At 39.9% G+C, this 21,105-nt stretch overlaps 1 protein-coding gene across 1 annotated transcript in view; it reads left to right on the forward strand.

Annotated features, from left to right (window-relative positions):
- Positions 1–21,105, forward strand: part of BCKDHB (branched chain keto acid dehydrogenase E1 subunit beta) — a 377,387-nt gene that overhangs the window by 167,882 nt on the left and 188,400 nt on the right. The gene's annotated exons all lie outside the window — the stretch shown is intronic.

Below are 21,105 nucleotides of genomic sequence, written 5' to 3' on the forward strand. Positions count from 1 at the left end.
CCCTTGGGAGAGCTCTTCCCAGAGGGAGGTTAGTTCTTGCAGGAAGGAGCCGAGACAGCGGCCGAGGGACCCCAGAAGACGAAGATCGGGGCCACTCTGTGCAAAACTAACTGCACAGTGGAGGTAAGTATGACATGTTTGTTATTTGTTTTAAAAAAAAAAAACCCCGAACCTATACAACCCCTTTAATCTATCGCCCGCCCTTAAAGTGACATTAAACCCCAAAATGAGTACCTTTCTCTCTATGATAACTAAAAATGGATCACTGAGGTTTCCATTATGAGACTAGATCTCCCATGTTTGCAACATAGACATGTTGCAACATACAATGTTTTTCTTTATCTGCAGACATGTTTGCTTTCTGTTACTATTACTTTGATGTTTACCTATCTATGGGAATTCTATATTATATATCTCACACATACAGAATGTTTCTTATATATGTATGTAGATTTCCAAATGATTCTTTAAATAAAGCATTAAAGGGGTTGTAAACCCTAATGCATTCTATGCATTAAGGTGAAAAACATTTTTTAATGCACCAGCGCCCCCCAGCCCCCCTTATACTTACCTGTGCCCCAAGACTTGCGCGACAGGAATGAGCACATCAGCTTCGGCCAGTGTCTCGTGTCCTGATTGGATAGATTGATAGCAGTGCAGCCATTGGCTTCCACTGCTGTAAATCAAATCCAATGACGCGTGTGTCGGGGGGTGGGGCTGAGTCATACATTCGGCAGCTATGGACGCAGAATGGACTCGATAGCGCGCCCGCAAGGTGACCCCCTCGGTAGAGTGCTTCTCCTAGGTGGGTTATCTGATGCGGGGAGGAACCGTGAGAGCCGCCGGGGGACCCCAGAATAGGAGGTTCGGGGCCATTCTGTGCAAAACGAGCTACACAGTGGAGGTAAGTATGAAATGTTTGTTATTTAAAAAAAAAAACAAACCCTTACAATCACTTTTAAAAAACAGAACAAAAAAACTCAAAACGAAAATGTGTTAAATTGCAGCTTATCAATTTTTTCATGTGATTACTACATTCGTTTTCTTTTGTAGGCATTTCTCCTTTATTTTCGCTGATCTAGCCAGGGAGTCTTTTTTTTGTTTTTCAATTTTTTTTAATAGACCAAGCTGTCCAGACAAAGTAGCGTTTAGAGAGTGGAGACAAACCATTTACCACCGACAAGGGTGCTTACAATGGTCAGTTTTAATTTATGTACTTTTTTATCCCAAAAGATAAAAAGGTACTGGCCCAGATGGCTTCACCGTGTATTATTATAAACAATGCCTACTCTGGGGCATTACCTCGTAAAAATGTTTAATGGATTAGGTGATGCAACTTCTTTTCACACAGAAACTTTGAAAGCCTATATTACAGTAATACCCAAAAAAGGAAGGACCCCATGCAATGTGGGAGTTACAGGCCAATCTCTCTTTTTAAATACAGATCTGAAACTTTTTACCAAGATTATTGCGACACGCATGCAACAACAATTGCCCTCCTTGATCCACTTCAGGTTGGGTTTGTCCTGGAGATGGAGGCACGGGATAACACTATAAAGGCCCTGAATTTAATTCATCTGGCTAATATATCCAAGACCCCATGCGTATTTCTAGGAACAGATGCAGAGAAAGCTTTTGATAGAGTGAATTGGAAGTTCATATTCTCTGTATTACGATATGTGGGGCTGGGAGATAATATGCTACAATGGATTTTGAGTATATACCTCCCCATCTGCACAGGTAAAGGTAAATGGCATTTCCCCCTTTTATAGTTACCAATGGGACCAGGCAGGGGTGTCCTTTGTCACCTATTTTTGCACTCTGTTTGGAACCTTTACTTTGTAAGATTCTGGCAAATCCAGATATTCAGGGAGTGAAGGTAGACAGAATTCAAATTTAAGATCTCGGCCTATGCAGATCATATGCTTTTTTTTCTCTAACAAACCCGATGAATATCCCTCCCTAACCTCCCTTTTCAGGAAATAGAGACATGGATCCTTCTCATACTTTAAAATTAACTTTTCCAAGTCGGCGGCCATGGGAATAGCTGTCCCCAACACTTTTGATAGTCATTAAAATCTAGCTACTGTGTATATTTAAATGGACGGATCAAGCTCTGAAGTATTTAGGGACTATGATTCCAGTAGACCTTTCACGCACATTTGAATGTAACTTCCCATCACTTTTATGTAAGGTGCGCACACTTCTGGAGAAATGGCACCAAGGGTTCCATTCCTGGTTTGGGAGGTGAATATTCTACAAAAATTTTTGTACCTGTTCCAGGCCCTAACCATTAATATACCTATACAGTACTATAACCACGTCCTGCCAGGCCTATTGCAGAATGACGGCCGGGCGGTGGTTCTGCTATCCTGACTGGGCGTCCATGATGTCCAGCAGGATAACCTGCCGGCATGCGCCCGCAGGGGCGCCTGGCGATCGGTGTTGCTGTGTGTCAGTCTGACACACTGCATCTTCGATCATGATATGGAGCCTCTGACTGAGGCTCCTTACCACGTGATCAGCTGTGACCAATTACAGCTGATCATTGTGTGAACCAGGATGTGCCGGTAAACGGCACTCCTCGGTTCGCGCTGACAGGGAAAGCCGATTGGCGGCTCTCCGTGTCGGGGGGGGTCTATGCTGATAATCAGCACAGCCCCATCAGATGTGCCATCACAGCTGCCGAAAAGGTGCCCATCAGCTGCCAGTCAGTGCCCCATCAGAAACAGATGTAGGTTCCCATCACAGTGCCAATCAGTGCCCAGCAGTAACACCTGTCAGTACCTCATTGTCAATGCCCATCAGTGCTGCCCTTTTGTGCCCATGAGTGCTGCATATCAGTGCCGCCTATCGGTGCCCATCAATTCTACATATCAGTGCCGCCTCATCGTGCCCATCAGTGAAGGAGAAAACAATTATATAATCGAAAGGAAGAAAAACTTTTTTTTTTTTTTTTATTTCAGCCTTTTTTAGTTTTGCAAAAAATTAAAACCCCAGAGGTGATCAAATACCACCAAAGGAAAGCTCTATTTGTGGGAAGAAAATGATAAAAATTTAGTTTGGGTGCAGTGTTGCATGACCTCGCAATTGCCATTCAAAGTGCGACAGCACTGAAAGCTGAAAATTGTCCTGGGCAGGAAGGGGGTGAAAGTGCCCTGTATTGAAGTGGTTAAGCGGATCCATGCACTATTAAGTTTATTTGGGCACATAAACAACTGAGGATTAACAGATACCTGTTGACCCTCCCCAAACAGTATGGTAGACTGGCTGTACCAGACATGTATAAGTATTATCAGGCAGCCCACTTAGGATGTTTGATCGATTGGTGCCGACAGAGAGACTTAAAAATATGGCCAAGCCTGGAGCCAGGTACAGAGCAATGTTTTGTTACATAGAGCACTTTGGTCTTATGGGGAGCTTTCACCCTATATCAAGAAACATCCACTGATTGGACCCACGTTGTGTCAATGTTTCAGGCTTTTTTCCAAGGGCAAACTTTCATCAATAGAATCCCCATTATTCCCCATTTTAGGGAATCCACAATTTGCCCTAGGTTTAAGGCAGGGAACCTTTGAAGCTCTGATGGAACAGGGGGTACACCAGGCATCTCATTTTATGGTATCTTCCAGCTGTATTTATGGCGGGCAGTCCAACTAAGACATTTCTTATACACTTTAAATATTATGGATAGTTTTAAGCGTAATCTACTTCCATTCGAAGAATACTGTATTGAGAGAGGACCACTCTCTCATGTAATCTCAAAGATGTATGCCTTGTTGGCTGTTCCTCAGGATGTTTTCCAGCTCCTGTTTTTTCAAAAATAGGAGCTGGACTTGGACAGAACTTTTTCTGAAGAACAGCTTAACAATATAGTAAATTATTTTTGAATCCTCGGTCCGTACAAAAATACAGGAAACGTTCTTTAAAATTTTATCTCAATGATATCGAACCCCGATCCTTCATAGATATTTCCCAGGTACCTCTGATGTTGGCGATGTCAGGAGGAATGTAGGATGCTATTACATATTTTTTGGCCATGCCACAGAATAAGGGGCTATTGGAGGGAAGTCCAAAGGATCATTCAAAAATTTTGTGATTATGAGGTCCCCGAGGACCCAACCTTTTTTTCTGTTGCATAACTTAGAGAAGTCCAACCTGAGCTTGTTTAGCTGTGCTTTCCCTATGGGTCACAGGAGTGCATCTCATTTTGCACTCCTGTGACTTCTTTTTCAGGGGAGAGCAGCCTGAAGTCCAGGCAGCGTGTCATCCCGACTTAAGAAGTCTGGATCCGCCAGGTGCCTTGACTGATGGCAGTCGAGACATACAAAAATTCTATTTCGTGCCACCTTCTGAATGCAACAAGATCCTTTATCCCTCTTAGATGGAAAAAGACACAACCACCCTCAGTGGGTATGTGGCTCAGGAAGGTGCAAGAGTTGAATCGATTGGAAAACCTGGTTTGAACAGAAAGGCAGAAACAAGAGAAATATAAGGAAACATGGTCTCTCTGGAATTCCTTTATCAACTCAGAGGACTGAAGGAGTCTCATTGATGAGAACCCGGTTGGTTGAAGGCATTAAGGAATTATATCCTCCAATTGGCTGGAGTTCGGGATGAAGTATGGCGTGTGACTTTGGTTGTTAGAGGAGAGGAGTGAAGCAAAACTATCAATACGTGGTATGGGTTTCTTTCTCCCCCCGGGAGGGGGGGGAGATGGTTAATATTTAATTTATAGAAATCTCCATATATACCTATGGGCCTGAGGGACCCTGAATCTGGGGTCAGGTTTTTCTAAGTACATGACCGGGGTGAGGAAATTGGGTTGATTAATAAGATAAATTTGTTATGAACAAATTGGTTATAATTTTTTGGTTAGGAGATTATTGTTGTGTTATTATCATAACTGATCGTGCTATCACGGAAAATGGCTTCCCCTTTTCCTTTGTTTTTTTGTTTTTTTTCTGAAACAAATACATAAGTTTAAAAATAAAAAAATAGGCTACTGGTAAGCTGCAATATGACTTTTATGTTTTTGGGTTTAATGCTGCTTTAAGCAATTAATAAGTTGTGTGATAGTGCTAATTAATTACCTAGTGGGTAGGTGGGGAGCTGCAAGGCAGAATCAGGATAAAACCGTGACTATGCAGTGTAAAATCAAAAGATTGGCTCAACCAAGTGACAAAACCTTCCTATTTAAAGTCATTGTAAAGTCTCGTTTTTTTTTTTAAATTAAAAATAACAAACATGTTATTCTTGCCTCCTCTGTGCAGTTGGGGCATAGAGGAGCCCGGATCCTCCTCTTCTCGGGTCTATCTTCGGCTCTCCTGGCCTCTCCCTACTGTTGGGTGCCCCCACAGCAAGCAGCTTACTATGGGGGCACCCTAGCCAAGTCACAGCTACCTGTGTCCATTCAGACACGGAGCTGCGACCCGGCCCTGCCTCCTTTCTATTCTCATTGGCTGACTGACTTTGAAAGCATCGGGAGCCAATGGCGCCGTGCTGCTGTCCCAGCCAAAAAGGAGGGAGGTTCTGGACGGCCGAGACATTCCCACAACATCGTTGGAGTTAGAGGGACCTCAGGTAAGTATTCAGGAGGCTGAGGGGTGGCTGCTGCACACAAAAGGCTTTTTATCTTAATGCATAGGATGCATTAAGATAGAAAAAACTGCCTTTACAACCCCATTAAACTACATTTATGTACAGTATTTCAATCTGTGTAGTTTATGATAAAATACAGACATACAAAAAGATTTTTTAATGGAAATGGCTGAAATATTTCAACTCCACAGACTGAATGTTGCAGAGTTCATTTACAAACTTTCTTAGATTGATCAACTTAAGGCTACATGCACAGAACTGTAATAATCCTCCTTACTTCACGACCAGCCCATTTTTTGCGATATGGCACTGGGTTGATTTTAACTGACAATTGCACGGTCATGCGACGCTCTACCCAAATAAAATTGATGTCCTTTTTTTCCCCACAAATAGAGCTTTCTTTTGGTAGTATTTGATCACCTCTGCGGTTTTTATTTTTTGCGCTATCAACAAGAAAAGACTGACCATTTTGAAAAAAAAACAATGTTTCTTACTGCTATAAAACATATCTAATCGAATTTCTTCATCGATGTATTCTGCTACATATTTTTTTGGTAAAAAAAAATCCTAATAAGTGTATATTGATTAGTTTCGCAACAGTTATAGCACCTACAAACGGTGGGATATATTTATGGAATTTTAATTTATTTTTTTTACTAGTAATGGCGGCGATCAGCGTTTTTTTTTTTTTTTTTTTGCGGAACTGCAACATTGCGGCGGACACATCTGCCACTAAGTGACACTTTTTGTGGACCAGTGACACCAATACAGTGATCAGTGTTAAAAAAATAAATAAAATAAAAATAATAAATGCACTGGCAGGGAAACCATTACCAGGGGCTATCAAAGGGTTAAATGTGTTCCCTATGAGTGCTTTCGAACTATGGGGGATCTGCTTTGACTAGAGAAAAACAGATTTGTGTATCAGCTTAGCAGAAACACAAGATCTCAATTTCCTCTGACAGAGCGGCAGTCTGCCTTGTTTACATAGACAGACCGTCGTTCTGCCTCTCCTCAGAACGATCGCCGGGACCCACTGATTGGCTCCTGCTGTGTTCAATCACAGCAGGAGCTGTTCGCCGGCGGCGTGCCCCAGACCCTGTGCACAATTTTGCACAGGAGGGCCGCCCTTCCACAGTATATCTGTGTGGGGCAGTCCACAAACGGCCACTTAAGCCCCGGAAGATTTACTGTAGCTGCTCAATGACCAGGTCATTTTTTGCGAATCATCACTGCATCGCTTTAACTGACAATTGCGCGGTCGTGTGAAGCTGTACCCAAACAAAATTGACATCCTTTTTTTCCTACAAATAGAGCTTTCTTTTGGTGGTATTTGATTGCCTCTGCGGTTTTTATCTTTTGCGCTATAAACAAAAGAGCAACAATTTTGAAAAAAAAAACACAATATCTTTTACTTTTTTGCTATAATAAATATCCCACTTTTTTATTAAAAAAGAAATAATTTTTTTCCTCAGTTTAGGCCGATATGTATTCTTCTACATTTTTGGTAAAAAAAAATCGCAATAAGCGTATATTGATTGGTTTGCCCAAAATTTATAGCGTCTATAAAATAGAGGATAGATTTGTGGCATTTGTAGTAGTAGTATTTTTTTTTTTTACTAGTAATGGTGGCAATCAGCGTTTTTTTTTTTTTTTTCGAGGCTGCGATATTGCGACGGACAAATTGGACACTTTTGACACATTTTTGGGCGATCATTGACAATTATACAGCGATCAGTGCTATAAAAATTGCACTGATTACTGTATAAATGTCACTGGCATGGAAGAGGTTAACACTAGGGGGCGATCAGTGGGTTAACGGTGTTCCCTAGGTGTGTTTAACTGTAGGAGGGATGGGACTGTCTAGGAGGAGAGAGAGATCGGTGTTCATACTTAGTATGAACATACGATCTGTGTCTACTCCCTGAAAGAACCAGGAACTGTGTGTTTACACACACAGATCCTGGTTCTCGCTCTGTCACGAGCTATCGTGACTAGCGCCCCTAGTGGCCAAAAGGCGAAGCGGCGTAAGGTAACATTGTTTCCCCCAGCCGTGCCATTCTACCGCAGTAAAACTATGGTTAAATAGGAGTCAGTACACACCTGCCACAATTTAAAGTGCCTCTGCTCAGCCCCAAATAAAGTTCAGCTGTTCTAGTAGGTCTTTCTTGACATTTCCTTAGTTGCATCCTACAGCAAAAGCCATGGTCTGTAGAGAGCTTCCAAAGCATCAGAGGGATCTCATTGTTAAAAGCTATCAGTCAGGAGAAGGGTAAAATAGAATTTCCAAGGCATTAGATATACCATGTAACACAATGAAAATGGTCATCATCAAGTAGAGAAAATATGGCACAACAGTGACATTACCAAGAACTGAATGTCCCTCTAAAATTGATGAAAAGACGAGAAGAAAAATGGTCAGGGAGGCTGCCAAGAGGCCTACAGCAACATTAAAGGAGCTCCAGGAATATCTGACTAGTACTGGCTGTGTGGTACATGTGAAAACAATCACCTGTATTCTTCATATGTCTGGGCTATAGCAGTGGTCATCAACCCTGTCCTCAGGACCCACTAACAGGCCAGGTTTGCAAGATAACTGAAATACATCACAGGTGATATAATTTGCTGCTCAGTGATTGTATTATTCTAGTCTGCATCTCCCCAAGGTAATACATAAAACATTTTTCTTCACCAGTGACGAGGAAAGGGTTTATGAAATGAGTGCATATGTTTTCACTACCCTATCTGAAAACCTATAAACCATGCATTGAAAAGCAGGAACATTTCACATATGTTATTTATTTCTGTGGTTACTTTTTTTCTTTTTGGTTGCTTTGATTGTTCAGCTCTTGTGGGCACCCATCTGGAAAGTTTTTTTGACAAAGGCATAAAACACTGGCTGCTACTTGTTTATGTTGGGTATACACTAACTTGTTTTTTTTCTGTGTCGGTTGAGTTTCATTGATTATCTTATTGCTCTTTCATAGCCAGTATCCACAAACTCACAATTGTACTCTTTAGGTTTTCCGTCTTTCCTCTGAGCTCATGTTTTCCATTTGCTCCAATCTAATATGCTTCTAAATATCTTTTCGCTCCCACCATCTTTTGTTCATTGCGCATTGTAATAAAAATGACTAGTTATGTTAGTATTTTGCTGCTTTGTTCCATGGTATCTTTTGTACAGAAACAATACAATCAACCTATTTATTTCAAATGTACTTACAACTAGTTTAGTTCTTATTTTTAGCTTCAGTGTGATTATGTTGTAGAGATTGAAGAGTGAGCGGATTTGATATGAGTGTGAAATTGTATAATGGGACTACCTAGGAGGGCACTAATGATGGTTCATCAATGTCATAAAATATCAGTGCTGTAATGTTGCATGCCAAAGGTGATATTCAACAGTAAAAATCGTCGCGCCATCATCTATGCAGTATGCTGCCCATCAAAAAAATTGTACCACATTGTGGCCTGACAAATAAGCCTACCGCATTGTTCCAAAGTTCATGAGATTAATCCATATATATAATTATGGAGTCCATCAGACAGATCTCACAGCAATGTGGTTTTCTTCACAGGGCAGTATAAATACTTTGTAAATGCAAATGTAGCAATGTGACCTGATAGGGCTGAATGTCAACAGTTCAAATGAACCAGTCAGTATGAATGCAGTATACTGCCCAGCAAAAGAGTTGTAACACATACAACATACTTTGCTGTGACGTGTCTGATGGGATCCATTATTATATATGGTTAGATCCTAAAAAGCTCAGCTATGAGGAAAGATTAGCTGAACTGAATGTATTCTCTCTTGAGAAGAGGCGTTTAAAGGGGCATATTATCAACATGTATGAATACATAAGTGGTCTATATAGTGATCTTGGTGTAGAGTTATTCACTTTAACGCCGTATAGACAAATGATGGTGGACATGTTTTGGGGAGTCGCCCCAGTCTCGCTGCGCCTATCGTAGGTGTACTGTGTCCCCGGCATTTTGCCAAGGTAGGGGTTGTACCTATGACGTGTCTTTTTACCAATGTGATGAGCTGTGTTCACTCACAGCTGATCACATGTAAACAAGGAAATGCCAGTTATCGGCTCTCCTCGCCTTACACTGACAAAGTGCGAAGAAAGGAGAGCCGATCAGTGGCATCTCCTCACAGGGGAGACCTATACAGATAATTGGGGCACTGATCATCAGTGCCTTGATTATCAGTGCAGTGATTATCATCAGTGATTATCAGTGCAGCCCCAACAGTGCCCATCCGTGATGCCATTTTGTGCCTGACAGTTCTTCCTTTCACTGCCCATCATTGCAACCTACAGTGCATCTGAAAAGTATTCACAGTGCTTCACTTTTTCCACATTTTATGTTACAGCCTTATTCCAAAATGAATTAAATTAATTTTCTTCAAAATTCTACAAACAATACCCCATAATGACAATGTGAAAGAAGTTTGTTTGAAATCTTTGCAAATTTAATAAGAGTAAAAAACGAGAAAAAAAAAATCACGTGTACATGAGTATTCACAGCCTTTGCCCTGACACTCAAAATTGAGCTCAGGTGCATCCTGTTTTTACTGATCATCCTTGTAGAAACATCTCAACTTGATTGGTGTATACCTGTGGTAAATTCAGTTGATTGGACATGATTTAGAAAGGCACACACCTGTATATACAAGTTTTCACAGTTAACAGTGCATGTCAGAGCACAAACTAAGCCATGAAGTCCAAGGATCTGTCTGTAGACCTCTGAGACAGGATTGTATCGACTCCTGCTGTGAGCCGCTCCATGCTACGATGTGAACCCAGCCTTAATGTTGCAATTTATTCCTCCCATGACGCCTCAAGATTTTCCTTGTAGTTAATTGTAGGCTATCGACCTTTTTTTGTATGAAATTTGCAGTGGTCACATCTACCACATTTGGTGATCCCCCTTCTGTAACCAAGTGGGAGTCAACATTCTCCATATTTAAGTTTTTGCACGAGTATGTCACAGATAGATCTAGCCCTTCTATAAATGACCTTTGGCGTGACCAAATAATACATGTCCATTATTGGCTCTTTAACACCCCACCCCAAAATCTTATTTAATATCTTTTTCTTTGTTTAGGTTGTCTCTCTCTCTTTCTGTGATTCTGCTGTTTTTCAGGAACCTTTAATAAGGCACAATTCTATCTATTAATGTGCATGTTTTTTGTTATTTTTGTGTACAAAAATCCTGGGAGAAAAACTTTAGCTAAAAGATTTAATTTTAAACCTGGAGATTGCAGCACAAGATACCACAATTTCTGGCATCATCCTCAAAATAGTGGTATGTGTTAATTCTGTATATAGGATTGTGTATGTGGAGGTTTTCTGTTTTGTTTGTTCTTTTGTTTTTTTTCTATTGGTTAAACTAGATGGACTTGTCTTTTTCATCCAGTGTAACTATCGACTATAGATGTGTATGGTAGAAGGTGGACTTGCATACCACAGCAATTTCTTACATCAAGAGGGATCTACAAACATAAGTGGAATATTATAGACACCTTTACAGATTAAGGCTACATACACAATGGCGATTTAGGCCGGTGTGAATTGTAGCAGCAGGAATCTTCTGATTAGTGCTACAGCTTTGGATGGCTAGGTATGACCACCCACCCTGTTCATTATAAGGACAGGTCGCCGGTGGCCACAGCTATTCGTGACTCTGCGTAGCCAGCAATTTCCTGCAGTGATTGCTGCTGGATGGTCTGAAAATAGTCTAAAGGTATTTTTCTACATTATTATAGTTTGATCATTCATTGAAATAATTGGTCATTGTCAGGACTCTACCTGTTTGCATAGTTTTTCAAGGGGCTTCCTCAAGGGCATCAATTTCTCCTCTTGCAGCATTCAGTCAAGACAACTGTAATGATCAAAGTAAGGAAGTAGTAACATTTCAAGTACATCATCTCTTTTATGTGGTAAACTGCTATATGGCACTTGAGTGGGAAAAGGAAAAGTATGATTGATTTTCTGTCGTATCCAATAACTTCTCTCTTAGCACATGTATTTCAAGCTGCAGTGGGCACTGTAATTTGCCACTTTTCCTCTTCAGCTCAGAAAAGTTTAATTGTAGATGTACAGTGAGGAGATGAAACTAATATGTAACTGAATGCTGCATCTCCAATGTAATTAATAAGTATTATGGTTTTGATTTGGATGTGGCTAGAGTATGTTTCTGGAGCTCAGAACATGCACTAATTGAACTCAGTATATTGAAAGCAGAAGGCATTATGGAAAAAAGTGCAGTATACTAGTAGGAAAGTAAATAGAGGCAAGGTGTAGAAAGCAACATAAAAACAAGTTATCTAACCTTTTTAGAATTAAGTGATTGCTTGTTGTAGTGGTTGAGTAAGATTGGCATGATTTTGGTAAAATTACTGATTTCGCAGTCAGAATAAAAAATTCCAGATTGGAAACACTCAAGTTCACTCCTTGATCAAGATCCACTTTTTTATGTATTAAAAAAAATAAACTGAAATATTGTGGCTAATGGCAGAAAAAGTAATTTAATGCCCATTTTTCTTATTTACTGCTGTGCAGATGTAGAATGTATGAAGTGATTGTTACACATTGTTTTTGATTATAACAAATTATTCAGTGGTGAAACTACCACTATAAATATAAAAATATATATATATATGAGTGTGTGTATATATAGTATACTATATTACTATAACTTATACTATTATTACTTATATATTACAGTAGATATTTACTGTGAAATGATGGTACTGCCAACACGAAAAATTCAAGCTGAACTCTGGCCCAAATAAAAACATTTTCTTGCAGTGGGGTACTCATCTTATCTAGGAGGGGGAAAAAAATCTATAGTTGGCTTATTCCTCTCTCATACAGACTTCCTCCTAGCTGCACAACTGGTCACTTGAAGCTGCTTCTCTTCACTGCTCTATTCATCACAGACACTCTGATATCATCGCATACAATGCAGTTCAATTTTGGGCATTTGCCATGAGTCAAGAAGTGATGAAGAACCCTCAGCAGCATTCAGCATTATCCCTGATAGGCTGTAGAATGTCTGCTGGTGATTTTAGCTGGTGCCAGTTTTTTTCATAATTGCATAATACAAATGAAGTAAGTTTCACCTTTGACTATACCAGTGACAGACCGTGTCAGTGTACATTATGCTGCAGTTGTTTCCTGACCATAGTTTGAGAAATTCAGGTATAAAAAGCAAAAATATGCTCTGTGATGCCTTTTAGTCACTAACTGAAAAAAATAAAGAAAAATAATGTGGACTTTCAGAATACCACATTCCCTGTAATGTACTCCCAGATACATAGTAAAGACTGTTCAAGAAAAATGCTTGTAGTATTCAAAAAGCTATAGTTTATGAAACCCAGCCAACCTTAATATATACGGTTAGCAAAATAAATATTATATTCACTGCGCTATTAAAAAAACCTCAGTCATCCAATGCAGCTATCAATTTTCTTCAGTAATTAAATGTTAACGTATAGTAACCAATCACTTTTATATAGTGTTCTTTGTAAAAAAAAAACAAGACAAGTCTTCAGACTACCAAGCAATCAGTTTTGTTTGGGCAGACATGTCTATTATTTCAGCATATCTCTACAATTGACAAGAAGGAAGTGACAGATTCAGCAGATACATTCGCCAACTAAAATTTTAGTAGTGCGGTGTATACCATTTTTATAGTATAAACTGTAGTTTTTCTGAAATTACCTTTCAGTTATATTGCTTTGTCGGAGTAGATAAAGATAGCGTTTAGAAAAGCTCTTTGATAATCTACCCATTTATTTATTTAATGCCTGTTTTTTTCTAACATTTTTAAAGTGATTGTTACTTTAGAAAACTAAACATTTTAGAACAGTTTTTAGAAATTTTAGAAAATGGGGGAAGAAAAAAAACCTTCTACCATCATGTCATTCTTACCTGCTCTGTGCAATGGTTTTGCACAGTGTTCCCCAACCACCTCTTCTGGGGACCCCTGCCAGTGCTCTTGACCCCTTCTCTTCGTGCTTCATGAGGGCTCGATTCCGGGCCACACTGTGTGTGTCTATTGTCACACATAGTGCAGCTCAGCCCCAGTCCTCTGTTCTCTACTCTACAGGATTTGATTGAAAACAGCTGATGCCAATGGCTCCCACTGCTGCCAAGCCTCCTGTGAGAGAGGGAAGAAGAGCAGTGCTGGGGCACAGCACTGGATAGAGATCTGGCTATGGTATTTAAGGGGGGACTGAGGAGGAGCTGAAATTTAAAAGTTTTTTTTTTTTTTTTGTTTTTTTTTTTGTTTTTGTTTTTTTTTTTTTACCCTAATTCAGATTATGGATTAATGTAAAAAAGAAAAACTTTTACAACTACTTTAAACCAAATTAGGAAAAAAAAATAGTACAAATACCAATAACCTTAGTCATTTATTTTCAATGTAATATTTTACCTTACTTTGTACTTGTGTATACCCGCTGCCCCAACTCCATAGGTGTGCTGCTATCGCTGAACTGAAAGAAGTGGCAGCGGTGTCGTCTAGCAGCAGTAAGTGCAGGGCATAGACAAGACAGGCACAAAAGCATGTAGAAATTTGTATAAAAGAAGGAAATGCATGGCTGTTTCCTTGGCAACGGAAGGGGCAAGGACAGACCTAGCTCTCTATGATGTTACAATCATTGTCATAGATTTAATAGTTTAAGATCTCATGTAGATATAAATTGTGAATAGGTAATAATTAGAAATGTAAATCTGCTATTACAAACTAGATAAATGTTTAAAAATAAGGGTTCCCTATAAATAGGAGTTTGTAATCTGGACCATAAGACAGCAGAACATACAGGACTCAAAGGGAAATAGGGATTGTAGAACAAGCTATAAGGTGACACAAGAAAAATAATGAAAATGGTGAAACCAGAGAGAAAAAAATAGCTATAATTTTTTTTTATTTTTGTAAGCGGTGCCTAAGGGCTACAATTGTATTTACAGGTTGACAAGCTCTGTGCTCCAGAAACATAGAATCTGCAGACTGTCAAAACCATTGGTATATTTTACATTAAAACTAATGACGAAATACGTAAAAAAAACCCACTTCAGTGATTCGGTGCCAAAAAGTGACATTCATAAATTCAATATTTCATGATATATCGGTCCCAAAAAAAGAAAAGCGAGAGTGCAGATATTCATATGCATAAAGTGACAATGTGCAATCCCTCCGTGAAACCTTCACCATCCCCTTTAAGTATTCTCTCACCTTTTGAGGTTAGACCCTCCCTACAAAGGTCTCAAGCACATGCCCTTTAAATTTTATGTTCAGGCTTAAGCATTCCCTAATGGATTCAATCAATCAGGCAAATACCAGGCAGATAGGCTCAGAAAGACAAAGGAAAATGCATAGTGCTCGCTGTGGAAAACATTTTATATAACAAAAATAGACGTAATACACTCACATGAAGACGAAGTAAAATTGTACATCTAAAGTGCAAAGCATAAGGGAAGAAGCAGCACTACCAGTTTCTCACTCTGGTATGTGGTGGTTGTGCCAAACTGATTGGGTTATAGCCACACTCTAAAGTTTTTGGGTTCATTACAACTTTTATTCCTGATGCTTACTTGATTTGATTGTAGCCGTATTGGTGCAATTGTGACATAGAAAATTGAGTACTGTCCGTGATACTTTTTTTATTTGCACTAACATACAATTTTTCAGGACAAACTTTCAGGGTATGTCCCCTTCTTCAAGGTCCAAGCAGTACTGATTCACACATGTTTAAGCAGAATGTAAAAGAAAAAAAAAGAGAAAACCAAACACATACAAATCAATGGTAATAAAGATAGCAGCAGAGTTAGTGAGATAAGACAGAGGGAGAGCTATAGACTGGAGGAGGGGGGGGGGGGGGGGGGTACTAGTCACAGAGGGGGTCGTAAAACTTTAGCATAATGTGTAAGGAAACTAATATCTAAATTCATGCCTGATGCTTGTAATCTTGTAAGTCTGTTGGCTAGCCCTGGTAATATATAACATAGTGTAATTATCTTATAGGTATCTACTGTTCTCTTTGATTTTCTATTATCACAGTGATATTTTATTCAGCACCAACAATCATGTCCCCATGTTTTCTTCCTTTTTAGGTTTCACAATTCTGTAGTTTATGTTCTTTTTCAGAATGCTGTCTAATCTCATTTGGATGTTAATTTTTATATGATTACAGAGAAGATCAGTTTACCATTATTGAATGGAGAAAAACTTTGGGCTGTTTCTTACAGAATAAAAGTACCATGACTTGGTTAAAAGAGAAATATGGGAATTTTTATTTATTTTTTTGGGGGGGGAATCATACCTAGGTGTATGCAGAATCAGTCCCCCACCTGCTCTAAGGCTGAGAACTGAGCAAACAAATGCCGCCCGTCATTCGGTTCTTCGAGCTTACTAAGCAGAGATCTGGTGACGATCAGTCAGCAGCTCTCTGCCCCCCCCCCCCCCCCCCCACAGGGAGCGGCCAGCTCAGGCTCTTAGCTGCTCGCTGAGAGGCTGAGCCAGGTGCTGGTCCAGGCATGTGGGCAGATCCCGACCATATGGTCGCAACCTTTCCCGAGACTGTACTGGATCTGTGAATTCAGCGAACAGTAGGCTTCAGCCTGCTGTCTGCTGAAAATGAGTCGCAGGAGTGCAAAACTAACTGCATTCCTGTGATCCACAGGAGAAGTACAGCTAAACGAGCTTTGGCTGTACTTCTCGAAGTATGGCGACTGCCAATCACTCGCTTATCTGTCTGGAAATACTTCTTCTATGGCTGTGCTTCTGAAAAGTGTTTTGAGTCTCTGACTTAGAACAAATCTGTGGGTTGTTAAGATTTTAGTTATGCTTGGTCATGCTTTATACTTCAGGATGTTGTTTTATAAGGGAGAGGTGTGTGGACATTGCAGGAATGTGTACTGAAGCCTGATGATTTACAACTTCTTTGCTGAATTGCTGTAGTTTATAAATAGGACAGATTTTAGAACTTGCTGCCAATTGAGTTAACAGGACCTTTTCCAGGGCACCTGTTTAGAGAAAATCTATAGCAGTCCACCCCCCCCCCCTTTTTTTTTTTTAAATAGACGTTGGATTATGAATAGAATCATGCCAAGATATGGTATAACATGTATTGGTCTGAGTAAGTGAAAACATTTTTGGCAAGCTCAAGATACTCTCTAAATCACATCTTCTTTTCTCCAGAGTACAACTTTGCTATGCATGAATTCAGATGCGTTGTTCTTACTACTTTTTTTTTGGTATCCTCCTTATTCCAGAGCGGATATATTTGCTGTTTTCATTAAAGATTGCAGATCCTTGCCAATAAGTAATTTCACTAGGATGTGATGCCTGGCAAATTTCTGTAGCTAAGCTTCCATATAGGAAGACTAGATTACTATAACCCATCATAGTAATAAGTACTCATTCATACCAAAATGTTTTTATGGAATTTGTATTCATTAGGAATACACCATTACAGTATACGCTTTGCATGGAATACAATTGCTTTATGCACACTTATGTAATAGCATGAAGTTTACTCCTATTGGATGCATTCAGGATTTTTCTGAACTGCAAATAGAGAAAAGTAAAAGAGGTTCTTTTAAATTGGCCATACTTTTTCAGAATTCAACATGGTTTGCAAAGGGTCATATACAGTACTGTGCAAAAGCTTTAGGCAGGTGTGAAGAAATGCTGTAAATTTAAGAATGCTTTCAAGTTATATCATTTGTTTAGCATTCTCAATTTACAAAATGCAGAGAGATGGAACAGAAGGAAAATCTAAATCAAATGAATATTTGGTGTGACTTTTCTTTGGCTTTTACCATTTCAAGTCCAGACACTCTCACCCCCTTCCAGTCTGGACCATTTTTCAGCTTTCAGCACTGTCATGTTTGAATGACAGTGCTGTTTGATCTTGGTTTGATCAGATGCTTTTGAGGGCAGAGGAGAGAGAGCTGGGTTCTAATAGACACCAGATCGCTCCATAAAGAGAACCTGTGATACTTATTGCTATCACAAGGGATGCTGTTCTATATAGTAGCATAAAGTTAATAAAAATAAACAGTGAAAAAAAAAATAAAGCACTCTCTGCTCACACACAAATGTGAATGCGTACATCTGTCTTGTGAACATATGTAAACGGTGATCGCACAACACAGACATATCATTGCAAACGTCGAAGCGAGAATAATAATTTTAGCACCAGACCTCCTGTGTAGCTCTAAACTGCATCAAATTACATCAAATCCTAAATGTACAAAATGATAGTAAAGTCTATAACCTCAGAAATCTAAAAAGTCTATAATGGAGATGGAAAGAGTCCCACTATAACGTTTCATAAGAGCCAGTGTGGAAAGGTGAGAAATTGAAAACACCCCTCACAGTGATCCTCCACCACCTAAAATATGCGCTTACCAGATTGCAAACACAACAGGCACGTATATAAAGCCAAATCAGGGTGTGCGGCTAGCACTGGAGCAATCCTCTAGACAGCGTGATGGATGATACCCAAACAACAATTTTAGGTGGTGGAGGATCACTGTGAGGGGTGTTTTCAATTTCTCACCTTTCCACACTGGCTCTTATGAAAAGTTTTTGTGGGACTCTTTCCATCTCCATTATAGACTTTTTGGATTTCTGAGGTTATGGACTTTACTATCATTTTGTACATTTAGGATTTGATGCTATTTTGTATTTATTTTTGCATTGATTGATTTTTATGCATTTTTTCATCTATATTATAGTGCAGTTTTTTCCTTGTTGTTTTTTGTATGTTGTGAATATCTCACAGTTGAACTGCTGCTTTTTGAAGGGGTTTTATGATAGCGCTGTGATTTTTTTTTTTGTTTTTCTAGCTCTAAACTGGTAACATCTAAAGGCTTTTAAAGCACCACCAATGGAGATTAAGTGTTGTAGCTTGTCGCCATTCCCCGGGTTCATGTAGTTTTAAAGCGTAACATGTTGGGTATCTATTTACTTGGAATAACATCATCTTTTATAATTTAGCAAACATGAAGGTATTATATTATGTTTGTGTGCACTAATAATTAACAGATTTTTTGGTAAAAATACAGTTTTGCAAAACCACTGCACAAATATTATGTGACATAAAAATTGCTTTCAGAAAATATATAATGTTTGGGGGTTCTAATTAATTCGCTAGTAAAATTTTTTTTTACGTGTATATGAGAAGTGTCAGAATAGGCTTGGGAGACAAGTGGTTTAATTTTTTTTATATACTGTCACCCTAGCAGTACAGTGTCACAGGGCATGTTCCCAATAACAGAGTGTTAAAATTGGCATATTATTGGAGTGCCTGGGATTTGGCTACCCAACATAAAATGACACCATGTGCGAGTATCTTTTCAGGTCTGCTTTGTAGTACTGCAGTCTGAGTACCATTATGGCACTGACAAGTTTACGTAAACTCAGAATCTGCTAGCTGATCAGTATATTGATAAAAGGGTACTACTATTAATACTAATACTCCTGCCACTTCCAAACTTCTCAGCCTAATCTCCTCCTTTGACCTGAAGGAGTGGATACATGCTGATACTCACTCTGAAGGCAATACCCTTGACCTCGTTTTCTCTCACCTTTGCACTCCATGCAACCTCCTCTAACTATCCATTCCCCCTCTCTCTCTGATCACCACCTTATTAGTTTCACTCTCTCCCTCTCCTCCACTTCCTCTCCCTCCAACCGTATAAAAGTTACCCGCAGAAACCTACATCATCTCAACCCTTCCCTACTCTATCGGCAACCTCTACGACAAAATCTCACCCCTATCCTGCACCGACCTAGCCACTTCTATGTACAATGCTTCACTTCTAGCCTCACTGGACTCACTGGCCCCCCTCACTACATGCAGAATCAGGCCCCGACCTCTTCAACCTTGGCAAACAGATGATACTAGAAGTCTGAAAAAACAGTCGTGCTCATGTGAGTGCCTGTGGCGTAAGACTAAGTTTCAGAGAGATTTCAACCAATATAAATCTGCCTTCCAAAAATACAATTCCAGCCTCCTCATTGCCAAGCAGTTCTATTTTATCACTCTCATTAGCAACTTATCATCCCGTCCCTGTCAACTCTTCTCTACCTTCAACTCTCTACTTCATCCTCCACCCGCCAACTCACTCACTGCCCAGGAGATCGCCAATCACTTCAAACACAATTCGCGAGGCGATCTGTACTGTTCCGATACCCTCCACGCTTTGCACTTCATGCCCACAGTTACAATCATTACTTCCCTCTTTCAACCCCACCACTATAGATGATGTTGCTAAACTACTTGCTAATGTCCACCTTGCTACCTGCCCTCTGGATCCTGTTCCCTCACAAATGCTTTGTTCACCCTCTGGCTCTATGCTACACTCTCTAACCCACATCTTCAATCTCCCCCTCTCTTCTGGCATCTTCCCCAACTCTCTAAAACATGCACTTGTCAAACCCATACTTAAAAAGCCCTCTCTGGACCCTTCCAATCTTAACAACCTACGCCCCATCTCCTTGCACCCCTTCTTATCCAAACTCCTTGAACGTCTGGTCTATAACCAACTGAGCGTCCACCTCGCTGATAATAGCCTCCTTGATCCCCTTCAGTCTGGATTTCATCCTCAACACTCCACAGAAACTGCTCTCCTAAAACTAACAAACGATCTACTAACGGCCAAAACCAATCGACACTATTCTGTACTACTTCTGGACCTCTCTGCTGCCTTTGATTCGGTTGACCACCCCTTCCTCCTCAAAAAAACTCCACGCCTTTAGTCTCCGTGACTGTACTCTTCACTGATTCTCTTTCTACTTATCCAACCGCACCTTTAGCGTTTCTTACAACTCCACTTCCTTCTCTCCTCTTCCTTTCTTGGTTGGTGTCCCCCAAGGTTCTGTTCTTGGGCCTCTCCTGTTTTCTATCTACACCTCCTCCCTGGATCAGCTGATAGCCCCCCATGGCTTCCAATACCACCTCTATGCTGACGGTACCCAAATCTATTTCTCTACCCCTGAGCTCACTCCCTTTGTCTCCTCATGTATCACTACTTTACTATCAGATATATCAGTCTGGATGTCACACCACTTTCTCAAACTCAATCTATCCAAAACCGAACTTATAATTCTTCTTCCCCCTAATGCCCTTTCCCCTGATTTCTCTGTCAAAATCGATGGCACAATTATAAACCCCACATGCCAAGGTTCTAGGTGTAGTCCTGAACTCAGAACTCTCCTTTAACCACTTCAGCCCCGGAAGATTTTAACCCCTTCCTGACCAGAGCACTTTTTGCGATTCGGCACTGCGTCGCTTTAACAATTGTGCGGTCGTGCGACGTTGAACCCAAACAAAGTTGACATGCTTTTTTTTCTCACAAATAGAGCTTTCTTTTGGTGGTATTTGATCACCTCTACGGTTTTTATTTTTGCGCTATAAACAAAAAAAAAAGCGACAATTTTGAAAAAAACGCATTTTTTACTTTTTGCTATAATAAATAT

This window comes from Aquarana catesbeiana, linkage group LG04 (genome assembly GCF_042186555.1).
Source record: "Aquarana catesbeiana isolate 2022-GZ linkage group LG04, ASM4218655v1, whole genome shotgun sequence".
Lineage (NCBI taxonomy): Eukaryota > Metazoa > Chordata > Amphibia > Anura > Ranidae > Aquarana > Aquarana catesbeiana.